Consider the following 12,523-nt stretch of genomic DNA (forward strand, 5'->3'; position numbering starts at 1 on the left):
TTACATTTCATTTAGTATTTTTTGAGATTTTTTTGGGCAAATTCTTAGCAACCAGAGACAAGACATATCTTCTGTCTTTCATTTTTTTGCTGTTTGTTCTTGCGTTCTTGTGATAAAAAAAAATCCTGCCAACAGTAAAAAAAACTCTAAATATAGTTAAGAGTAGAAATAGCAAAACAGTAAAAATACATATTAAACATTATTGTGTGACATGACTCTACATGCGAAGACTTATAAAAGCCTATAAAACAAAATATTGCATGGAGAGAAAATAACATAACTTTTAACCATGGAGAATTGGACAACCATACAAATTAAGTTTTTCGACAGGTATATTCAATGGCAGTACATGAAATAGGTAGCTACCAGACCCCTAAACACCAGAATTTAATTGGAGTTATCTAAGCCGTTGATTTCAAGGATATCAAACGATAGAGATTAAATTGCGAATATAAAAAACAAATTGTCTTTTAAGAATCCAAATACCCCCCTCAAAAGTGACTAGAAATTTTGTTTTAAGGGAACTCATATGCTTTCCCGATTTAATCTCTCTCTCAAGTTCCTTATAGAGTATTTAAGATTCTTGAAAAAAGGCGGGTTGTCTTCGATATTTACAACTTATTCTTCAGATGGATCAGCCTAGAATCAACGACCTATATTATATATTCCCATCAATCTAGTATATGATGGTCTAAGTAGCCACCTAGTTATATATATTACCCACGGAAACATACACATAAATATGAAAGTTACAGTAAATAAAAGAGCGGGCGGCAAAGACTGAGATAGAAGCAACCCTATAGTACAATTATAAATACCATACATTTCTTTATGTATGACAGGGAGGAGAGCGTGCCATATGTTGACACTAGGAATGTAGATTATTCAATTATCCAAATTATTGACCTGATTATGAATACATTTGGTTGAATGTGGGTAAGAAATCCAGATTTGGTTACTAATCGGATTTGTATTTGATGTGCCGTATTATAGCTGAATCGAATTCAAACATAATGTTGAACTGGGATCTGATAAAGATTTGACAGATTACATATAATTATTTGATCTTATGCTAGTCTAATATGAATTCAGACGACCAAATTAAATTATATAATAATTCAGATTAAATTGAATTCGAACAGATCTGGATTTCGTCCAAATTTGGATAATTTATGTCCTTGATATGACTGGATGTCTTATGGGTTACGAATGCATGTGACGTTTACATATAGATTGTAGTATGCAGAATTGATTCTTTCTGTCTCTCTCTTAGACACACACACACACATATATATATATATATAAGAAATTGGTAAGTATCGGACCACTTTGATAGGGTACAAAAACTATACTTGGTAAAAATAATTATTAAAGTATCTTTCCATAATATAACCTTATAAACATGACTAAGAATTATTTGATGAGTAACATGCATTAAGAAAATCACTTTCTTATCTTCGCGGTTAGGGCAATGTCACAGCCAATGAGGTAAAACCAAGGCTTGTCAGTTGCTGGTTGAAAAGATAGTCACATTCTTACCTCAATAATTTTTTTAATAATAAAAAAATGAGCGGCTGTTAAAAATTGTGATAACAATATTAATTTTTTTATAAAAACAACTTGGACTGACAAATGATTTACATTAAATTAGTATATATATATATATATATATATATATATCTTAATTTGGTGTATCTAAAAGAAACCAATCTCATGTTTTGTTTAAGATTTCACCTCTGGGTCGGTGGTTGCTAGTTCATGTGGCGTGAGATGTATGCCGAATGCTCTTTTTCGGTCTGGATGACTGGATTGTACTGGTTGATACTAGTCAAACATCTTGTTGCCTTTGTCAATACAAACTCTCTCACTCTTTGTCTCTCTTTCTATATATATATATATTGGCTTTGTAATGTTGTATACAGACTGTTCATCTCTTTCTCTCTCTTTATATATATATATAAAATATTCACTAGTGCTTTACTTATGTTCAGTAAAGTGGGACCAGCATTCTTGGCATATGTGCAAAGGATGGTGGCAGAGTGTTGACATTTCTTTGTAGCCAAAGTGGAGCTTGCTTTGGTCCTTTTCCCCCAGCTTTTCAGGCCATGCGCTTTCCGTTCCTATATCGTTTAGGTATATCATTGATGGTTCCCCGGCAGTAGTTTTGCTTTAACTTCTCTAATAAGATACTCAGTTGTGCCCGACCACGTGTAAAAGGTTAGATCAGCAAAAGGATCCAGCATAACTGGATCATGGCTGAATCGTATCCGATCCAAATCATTATCTAATTTCAGAAGCAGGAAGACCGTATAAAATCATGGTTGCAAAAGCCAGACTTACATTTTTTGCTTGTTTTTTTTACATCATGATGGATCAAATAACTCGGATTAGATAGTTGAGTGACTTTAAAAAGTCAAATTTATTTATATATATATATATATATATATATATATATATATATATATATATATATATATATATATAATAAGTGAATGATGACTCAGATAATCCAGAATCATCCAATCATCTAACCAAGGCCTTGTCCATTTAAAGCAAGTGGATGGATAGTTGAGAGAAAAACAATGAAAACAGATGTAAATTAATATTAGATGATAAAATTGCCCATCAAATTTTTATCTTTATTTTTTTTAACCATACATCATGTTGGATTGAACAGTGCAAATTAGATGGCTGAGTGACTCTAGAAAACTAGAGTCATCATTCAATTTTCCTTTTTCTCTCTGTTTCTCTTGCTATATATATATATATATCCAAAGAGAGAGAGAGAGTGACCATACATTAAGAAAGAAAAGTTTGTATCATCAAAAACGTTAAAAATTACAATCATGTTGTGAGTGTTTTACATATCAGTCCTCAATAACACAGATCCAGTCAATGACATAAAGACAAAAGCAAAGTAGCAAGTTTCATTCATTGTTTTTTTTGCTATTACACGTCTTTAAGCATAACATTACCATCATCTCCAACAATGCTGTGTCTTTTTGAAGCTTCAATACATGCCTGACATGGGAACCTCAACAACCAAAATGTCAGCCGCCCAATTTTCTAGAAGACCGACAGAGCATACTACAACCTTTTTCACTAGCAGCATCTGATGCAAACAGGTTCACCTGTGACAAAGATGCAAAGCAAGGATATCTTTGAAAGGATTACAAATAGGTAACTTTTATCATCACATATCCCTTATATAATTCTACCATAATATTATTTTGGTTATTCTGGTGGATTCTAATCCATAACATAGCTTATGACACCAGCATGCAACAAAAAAAGAAAGAAAAAAAAAAATAACAACATGGGTGTCCTTAACCGTAGCCAACCAAGCTCATTTGGATGCAGAACCTGAGAATTCACATTAAGATTAAACATAGTTCATTCTTAATACTTGACCACTTAATTGCACAAGCTGATTTCTAGCATAACCAGGACCACTCAAAGTAATCTTAACTGTGCGAAGTCATGTCATCAAGGATGACATATCATAGAAGATCACTGTAATTGGTTAAGTTATTCCTATGCTGCAGGAGAGTGCCAGAATTAAAGTACTACCAAGTGCAATACTCTCTATCCTTAGTCATGACTTTCTACAAGACACTTGAGGCTTCAAACCTCAAGGACCAGCATAAAAATGTCTAATAAGCCAATAACCTTATACCACATATCCAAAGATCACAAGATAGTTCCAGCTCTAGTCCACAACCCAATGCTGCACCTTTAATAATAGCGGTTGTAGGGGGATGTACTGTCTGCACATAAACCAATCCATTAATAAACTAGTTGTAGCCAACATATATAAACCAACAGTAATTGATGAACAAAAAAGCACCACCCTATAGGAGTCAGTGCAGGGCATATAAGAAGGCACATCCAACACAAACAAAAGGGACAATTCTAGCAGGAACGATTCATCTCTGATTGAAGACATAATATGGTAAGTAGGAAACTCTAAACCTGCCAACTACAAACTAAAGCATCAGAGACCCACTACAAAAAACCCAAATTTTACTGATGGGCCTCCTTCTTCCCCTTCTTCCCATCACTTAAAATTAGCACTACAAAAAAAGAAGCTTTCACCGACGCGTGGAAAATGCCATGTCGGTGAAAGTCTACTTTTACCATCATTCGCGTATCCAAAAGTCTACTTATACCGAAGTTCGTATCCAAATGTCTCGTTCACATACGCGTGGAGCTATTGTGTCATTGAAATTAAACCTTTACCGATGTGTTACCATTCTCGTATTGATAAAACTTTTCACCTCTGGTTTCAGTCGGCGGTAAAAAGTACATGTATCAATCTATTATTATGGACACCTGGCTTCCCTCGCGTCATTGAAACTTATCTCCCAGTGAAACATGCATGAATCCAAGTGCCAGTAAAACACGACTTTAGTCAACATGTTGAATCAAGTCATCATTAGTTTCATTTTCATTGACATGTCTCCCACGTCGGTAATGTTTACTGCAATAACATTACATACGTTTTAAAGTTGTATCTTTACCAATATATGTCATGTGTAAGTAAAGGCTTCCCTGACTTATTACCTCCATTTCAACCCTTTTTCTCCTTTCTTCTTCTTCCCTCTTTTCTCTTCTTTTCTCTCCCCCCTTTCTCCTCCTGGTGATTTTCTAGAGACTATAGGTGTTCATCAGGTCTTTGGACTGTTAGAAGTTTGAAAAGGTTGGTTCCTCAATCTCTTCACCATATTTTTCTATTTTTGTATGATTTTAAATTATAATATGTTTGTAGGTTATATATCCAAATTTTATTAGTGAGATACCACCGTTTTTCGGCAATATTTTGCCATAAAACTTTGCATGAATGTTTGTTGAGCTTAGTACCTTCGATTTGACATAATAATTATATAAAATCTCTATAGAAAAACAAAACCCCCAATTTTTCATAATTTGTATCCTCGCTGCATTTCAGCATATTATGATAGGATTCTGGCATCAAATTTGAACCATGTTTAATTCAAATATACATATAATTATTTACAAAATATTAGTTTGATTGTTTGTCGTTTGAATATTTTTTTTATGTTTGAATGTTTTTGGTCTCTAGCCTTTTTAGCCACCCAGTAAGTGTTTGACGAATTGTTTAAGTGATTAAAAACTTATAATTTTTTTGAACCGCTTGGCTTGTAGCATCATTTAGAAATTATGTAGCATGTTACATCATCATATTGTGCAAATTAATTTTTTGTTAATGATTTTTGAGTTAGGGATAAGATGATGTTTATGTTGCATATATGTTAAAGGCATCAATTTATGACGTTTAAAAGAGAGGATTATCTATATAAATTGTTTTAGGTACTTGTTTGGAAGATTTCATGATGAACTACGTGACGAGTATTCATTTTCATGGATCAGATACCAAATGATTAAATTTTAACTTTTACAATATAGGGAGTTGATCATATTGAAGTTGCTTGTACATGCTTATTAAAAGTTAGATAATCGAACTTGGATTACGAAAAGGAGAGACCGTTTAGAATTTATAACTGAAGTGAAGAATTTTTTTTTACTATACAGTCACTCATAATGCGGTAGTGAACATAAGAATGAGATGTCCTTATGTAAGATGCAGTAAGGTCCTCACTCATGCTGCTAAGATGTCCTCGATTCTATCATATGTAATGACAAAAAATTTCACATGAACATGCATTGGAAATAGTTGTGGAAAATGTTTAAGGGTTGTTGTCGGATGTGTTCTATGTATAACTGTATGCATCATCTTCTCAGATGGAAAATAGTAGGGAAGATGGGCAGAACAACAAAAGTTTTGGTTTATTGTTTGAGTTGTTAGTGAAAGCATTTTCTACATGGAGTAGAACTATTGAAGTCAGTTTATGAGGCAAAGAAGATCATTGGAGAGTTGGGGTTTAATTGCGAAAAAATGGATGTGTCTGAATAATTCTATGTTTTTCATGATATATGTTGTTGAGTTCATGATATATGTGGTAGGATGAACTAAAAATGTAATAACCCAAATGTTTAGTCCCGTATCGAAGATTGTGAGGAATCTTCAAGGGTTTATAAAGGGGGTCATTGATGAGATGAAGTTTCTAGCCTTTTTAAGGTTGGAGCCGAAACTGCTAGGGGGCGGGTTGGGATTCGTCAAACCAGGGGCCCGAGCTCGGGTTGTTATAGTGGTATCAAAGCCAGTTTCAACACTACATAGGGTCCCACATGCACGGACACGTGTGCCTTAAGGGGGGTGGATTGTAATGCCCCAAATGTTTAGTCCCGTATCGAAGATTGTGAGGAATCTTCAATGGTTTATAAAGGGGGCCATTGATGAGAAGATTGTCCTGATTCATAGCCTTTTTGAGGTTGGAGCCGAAACTGCAACGGGGCGGGTCGGGATTCGTCGAACCAAGGGCCCGAGCCTGGGAGTGGTCGGGTTGTTATAAAAAAACCAACTCGAAATGGTGTCATAAAGGACACAAAATATGCTGAGAAGTAATGACGTCCACTCCAATGTGATGGGACAAGAGAGACATGGTAGAATATAAATGATACGGCTTGGTGTCAGAATATGCATTACAAAAAGATAAAGTTTCTGCACTTCAGTTTTAGTTTCTTCAACTTCAAGCTCAAGTTATTCATTTTATTGCACATCTTGGTGACATAGACCTAAGTTACGTAACACTTCATTTGACGTAATGAGTTTTATTTGTTTATCTTCCTTTTTGAAACAACTAACATGTTTTCTTAATGTTCATTGCAGACACACAGGCACCATCAAACTTTGTACGATTTTCACTTCAACGATGAGATTACCATGGGAGCATTTTCTATTTATGTTTTTTGCAACCTCAAATTATAGTGAATTAGTTGTATTATAATATAAGTTCGAAAATTTATTATACTTATATGTTCGGTTTGTGAACATGTAATCATTTTGTTTGTTTCGTTTGATACATGAAAAATGTAAGCAAGTATATTGCACATTTATTTTTTATTTTTGAAAAAAATATGTAATACTGTGAAAAAGAATTAAAAGACTTTCACCGATGCGTAAGCTTGCATCGATAAAGATGATAGGAGGACGTCAGTTAAATTGTTGGCGACATCCAGTTAATTCTTGGTAAAAAGTTTTACCGACGTCCAGGTCTTTTTAGTATATGTTTTGACCGATGTTGGGTAATATCTCTATTTAACATTTTTACCAACGTTCGTCGAGATGTTGGAAATAACAGACTATTGCCAACGAGATGAGATGTTAGTAATAATCAATATTTACCTATGAGTTGAACACATCGGTGATGACCTACACCGCACTTGAAACAGTGTGTCAGTGATGATGTTTACCGACACACTCTTCACCAACGATGATAGTTAAGATTGGTAAAACCTTTATCAATGTTTACCTACATTTCACCAATATTTTTAGTCGTCGGTAATTCCTAGGCTTTTGTAGTGTAGTTTAGTGACGAGATCACAATAATGACAATTTTAATCATAATAAGCTAAAGCTTACTTATTACTAATGTGCCATAGAGAGACGTCGATGAAGACCAAAAATTTAGTGACGGATATAAGTGTCATCAATTAAATCTTGTTTTAGGGATTTCTACAATAGAATAGAGGTAAAATAGTTTTCAGGGATTTGCCATCCTTGTTCACCATTCTAACTTCATTTTTCTGGTTTTGTAGGTTCCTCTAAGTTTTTTCGAAAGTTTAGGGTATATATCTGGATCTTCAGCAAAGATTTTATTTATGTACAAAATGGACAAAAATATGCCAGGTTGTGGAAGAAAACTTGAACATCTAGGTAGGACATTTCTAGGATTTACTTGTATTTCTTGTGTGATTGACTATGAGTTTTGTTTTAATTGTATGACATCAACATTCTTTTATTATTAAGGTAATTCCACTTATTTGGATTTGGTTCATGGATTATCTCATTTCCGGAATGCTGAGACCATATTCACCATTATTTGGGAGTTTTGTTTTTCTGATTTAGTGGTTGAATTTCTCTTGATATTCCATGAAAAGATAATCTTTTTAAAAAACTTCTCAGCAAGAACTACCACAGGACAGCCTTCCATTGGTCCATGCAGCATGGCAGTTCAGCTTCCGCCACAAGCTTAAGGTGCAAGTGCATGTGCTGATTACTTAAAGAGCATAAGGTACATAAAGAGAAGAGGTAGATAACTTGCAACGTGCAATTTCATTAGCTTAAGAATGCAATACGTCAATAAACGGGGTAAGCAAGGAAACTATAAATTCAACTTTACTTACATGGTGCCCAAAGGTTTATACAAGAATCTGTTAGTCAAACATCAAATGCAAGAGAACTGATACATAAAAAGATAACATTAATCGCCACTATATACAAGGGAATTATTTGTAGACATAGATACAAGGTGGAAATTGTAACTTTTCAGTCTGAGATTTGACAAAATTCTGGCTTGGGGGCAAGTGATAACATATATTAAACCCATCAAGTGTAAGGAAAGGTGAAGAAAGCGCGATGGATACATTATTTTGACAGGTAGAAAAGATGAAACTTGTGTTTAAGACTTGAATCAATGTAGGAGCATCCTAGTTCATATTTCCGGTGGTGGATGAGACTTAGTTCAAATTTGCCATAACATTCTTTGGCATTGCATTGTATAGTGAGAATTGTACATTACGGAGGTATCATTCAATGATTCATCAAAAGGGAGTGGATAGCAAAAACCGTTTAGCAGAACCTTTACTAAAATCTATAAATTATTACACATACATATGCAATATATGTATGCACATGGGAAATTGAAACCTATTGGCTGCCAGATATAGCCGAATCATTAAAAACTAAAATTATTCAAAATAGGAGCATTAGCAATTATTTATGGTGAATGGGTGTTTGTGGTATTTTCAGCAATGGTTTATGGGGATTTCATTAATGAACTTTTAATTTTTTAGCCATCTAGCAAAATCAGGCAATTCATATACATGTACAAAATTGGAATCAGTCAGCTTCTAGACGTTGCTACATACTAAACATTTTAAAATGTGTTGCCAAAAACACAATAAAACCACCTTAGAAACAATCATACTGTCACTACATTATAAACTGTTGCTGGTGTTTTGGGGCTAATGATTTTTAGTGGCAGATTTTACATATCCATCCCATATATATAAGGAAAATGGTGGATGTTACCAAATGGCTAACAAAAATTTATCACTAAAAACAATTGTTAAATGAACATTAATGACATTTTACAGCTCAGCTATGATTCATGACATTTTTAACGATGGTTTACAGTGTCTTCACCATCATATTTTGAATTTTTAACAATATGGCAACAATCTCACATCTGATAGATTTTAATCTTCTTTTCTATATATAAATATATATATAAATATATATATATATATATATATATATATATATATATATATATATATATATATATATATATATAGAGAGAGAGAGAGAGAGAGAGAGAGAGAGAGAGAGATGTCATCCTTTGCTTCAAGTAGAGTTCTTCCATGGATCATGTTGGGAAGGCCCATAGTGGATGCAGTTGCAACCAGTTAGTAAACAAGGTCACTTTCTATTAAGGCTAAGCCCGCTGGGGATATGGTAACCAAACACAAAGGAGATTCCATAAGGGTGTTTGGCGACAAAAATACTAATATAGAATTCTATGAGTCTGTCTTAAAGATCGAAACAAATTCATAACTACTATTTAGTATCCAGAGAAAAATAAAAAAGTTACTGCCCTCGACGCATGCTCTTGTAGCCAAAATTTTCATTTTCTAGAGGACTGCAATTGAAAACATATGCTGTGCTTTTTTCCCTTTTGAGAAAATTTTTGCCATGAAACTGACGGTAATATAATCCCAAAAATTAAAGATATTTATGGCATGAAGCATTCTACCATCACAGCGGCGTGCATGAGAGATAAAGTGTTGGGATATCACGTCTAAGATTAGGTGCCACCAAATTCTTATTATTCATGTCGTCACTGAATGTCATAGACAATCAGTTCTACTGGAAGACATGACACCGGTGCCGCTGACAGTGTGACTTAAAAAGTACAATTTTGAGGGACTCAATTGGGAATTTCAACACAAACTCTGTGAAAAAGTATGAGCCACATGTTCCTTATCTACTTCTTACAGAAAAAATGTGGATTAGAAGTATGAAACTTGAAGAATGATATCAATCTAAGTCACATGGATACTGGTACCAGCATGAGCATGGAAACAGGGGAGTGGATATGGATACAGCATTTTGAAAACTTGTGGTGGTCATGGGGATACAGCAAGGTATATATACATATAGTAAGATTCCACAAAAGATATGCACAATTTGAAAAAAAAAAACTTCAAAATTCTACAAAAATTATGAAAAAAAAACAAAACAGATGTGTCCAGGCATATCGTCATACCGGTGTCGGCATGCCGATACAGATTTTGCCATATCCTTGTGACTTAGGCCTCAATGGCTTAACTTCCACTGTGAAGAATGTCATCAACAGTTCAATGCCTGTAATCTGGTAAGAACTGTCTGCATAGAGCAACAGCGCTCAATTGAAAAAAAAAAGAAAAAAGAAATAAAGGTAAAGATTTAAAATCTTGATTTGGTGGTTTGGATCCCTATCAGGCTTAGCCCCAGTAAAAAAGATGACCTGTTTGATCAACTGGTTGCCATGCATCCATCACGAGTTACCAACAGGAAATGTCCTTGGAGCCTTGCATGTGGCCTCCTTCTGATCACCAGATGCGCATAAGACTGTGCATCCGGCCTGGGTACCCAGCCAGGCTCGGGCTCGGATGTTGAGTATCAGGCTGAGCGTGGACTCAATTTTCGGGTGTCGGGCCAGCCTGGGCCAGGCCGACCCGATGCCCAGGCTTAGATGTGCACCGCATCAAGTGCAGCTTGGAGTCGGATGCATGGAAAGTAATAGCAAGCGCACTGCTGGAAGCAGAGGCATGAGACAGATTATATAGCGTTTCAATCTTGTTTTGTTCTATTTTGATGCATTTCAATTTTGTGGACCTCGTAGAGCCATGCCCTTCTGTCTCAATCCTGTGGATATGCGATGTGGTCATCCTGTTGACATATATACTGCATCTTCTCCATTTGGACACTTTGCTCCCATTTTTGCTGAGAAAAGATGAACTCTCCTTTTATAAATTAAGTTCAGTGTATTTATTTCCATGAAAATGAAGCACATCTTGATGTCATATTTTGAGTGAACAAGGTCTGGGGGACAAACAGAGAGTTACTTCCACAAACTTTACAACAATTAATTAAGTAAATAAGCAATGGTTAATTGTGTTAGGTGTTTATATTCAGTTTGATTCCCATGGATAACATGTCTCTGCAATATCTCAAGAGGGACGTGGTGGGGTATGTATGTTGAAGGATGTATTGTCACCATTCTTGGGATTGAATCTGCCTTAAAAAACTAGGAGGTGCAGGGTTGAGTTGGACTCTCTTCTAGGCAGTAGATAACCCCACTCAATAGAAAAATGTGCTACCATATTTTCCCAAAAAGCATCATTCCAAGAAACGAGAGTGGTGGGTGTTTGTGTTCAACCCCGGAGCGGAGCCAGAATTTTTTCATGAGGGGGCCTGAATTCAAGTTTCTAAATTTTGACTACGGCCAAAATATCATTTTTCGAAATTTTTATATAAAACAAGTGAAGTTTTCTAAAATTTACATGTAAATTTAAGAAAAAAAAAAACATTAAGTGGGGCCAGGGCTCATGCAGGCCTTACCTTGGCTGAATTTTCATCGCTTTTTTTTTTTTTAGTTTGGATTTTAGGCCATGTTCGGAAAACACATCATGCAACCTACTGAATTTGCCAAGAAATGAAGTGAGAAACGAAGTGCATGGCAAGTAGTACAAGGTGTTTTGCTGCAACTTGTAAAAAATAAATGATGTCATTACTGCCACGAACAAACATATCAAACAACACCATCGGAAAATCTCCTCGCCTGTCTCTTGAGGAAGTGTTCACGGCCAGCACTTTCCTAGCAACTTTGAACTCTGTTGGTTTTCATCATCAACAATCCAATTTTGTCTCTTTGAGCAACGTATGTATATATATATATATATATATATATATATATATATATATATATATATATATATATATATATATATATATATATATATATATATATATATGCTAGGGTGCATATCATAGTAAGCCTTCTTCATCTCCTTTCTTTCCTTTTCTTTGCCTGTTTTTCTCTTTTCCGAGCGTGCCTAGAGATTGCAGCGGATCCATGGCTCGAAACCGACCACCATGCCTTGTTCATCATCCCCAACCAGCTTAGCCTTGCGGATTTAGATTGACCCTCTGTCACCAGTAGCTCATTTTGGTGAGACACTTTAAAGAGGTTGAAGCCCCTCCTCTTCCTTTTTTGGTGATAAGAGCTACTTCTAGACTTGGGTGGAAGAGATACATCCATCAACTAAAGTGTTGTGCCTATGCTTTCGAGGCTCTAGAAGAGTATCCCCCCACAATAAATGAATTAACAACTCG

General features: G+C 35.0%; 1 pseudogene; it reads left to right on the plus strand.

The window, feature by feature from the left end:
• The first annotated feature begins 1,453 nt into the window (after positions 1–1,453).
• Positions 1,454–1,596, plus strand: LOC116265101 (U4 spliceosomal RNA; annotated as a pseudogene).
• Positions 1,597–12,523: the final 10,927 nt, after the last annotated feature.

Source organism: Nymphaea colorata, chromosome 11 (assembly GCF_008831285.2).
Source record: "Nymphaea colorata isolate Beijing-Zhang1983 chromosome 11, ASM883128v2, whole genome shotgun sequence".
In the NCBI taxonomy this organism is placed as follows: Eukaryota; Viridiplantae; Streptophyta; class Magnoliopsida; order Nymphaeales; family Nymphaeaceae; genus Nymphaea; species Nymphaea colorata.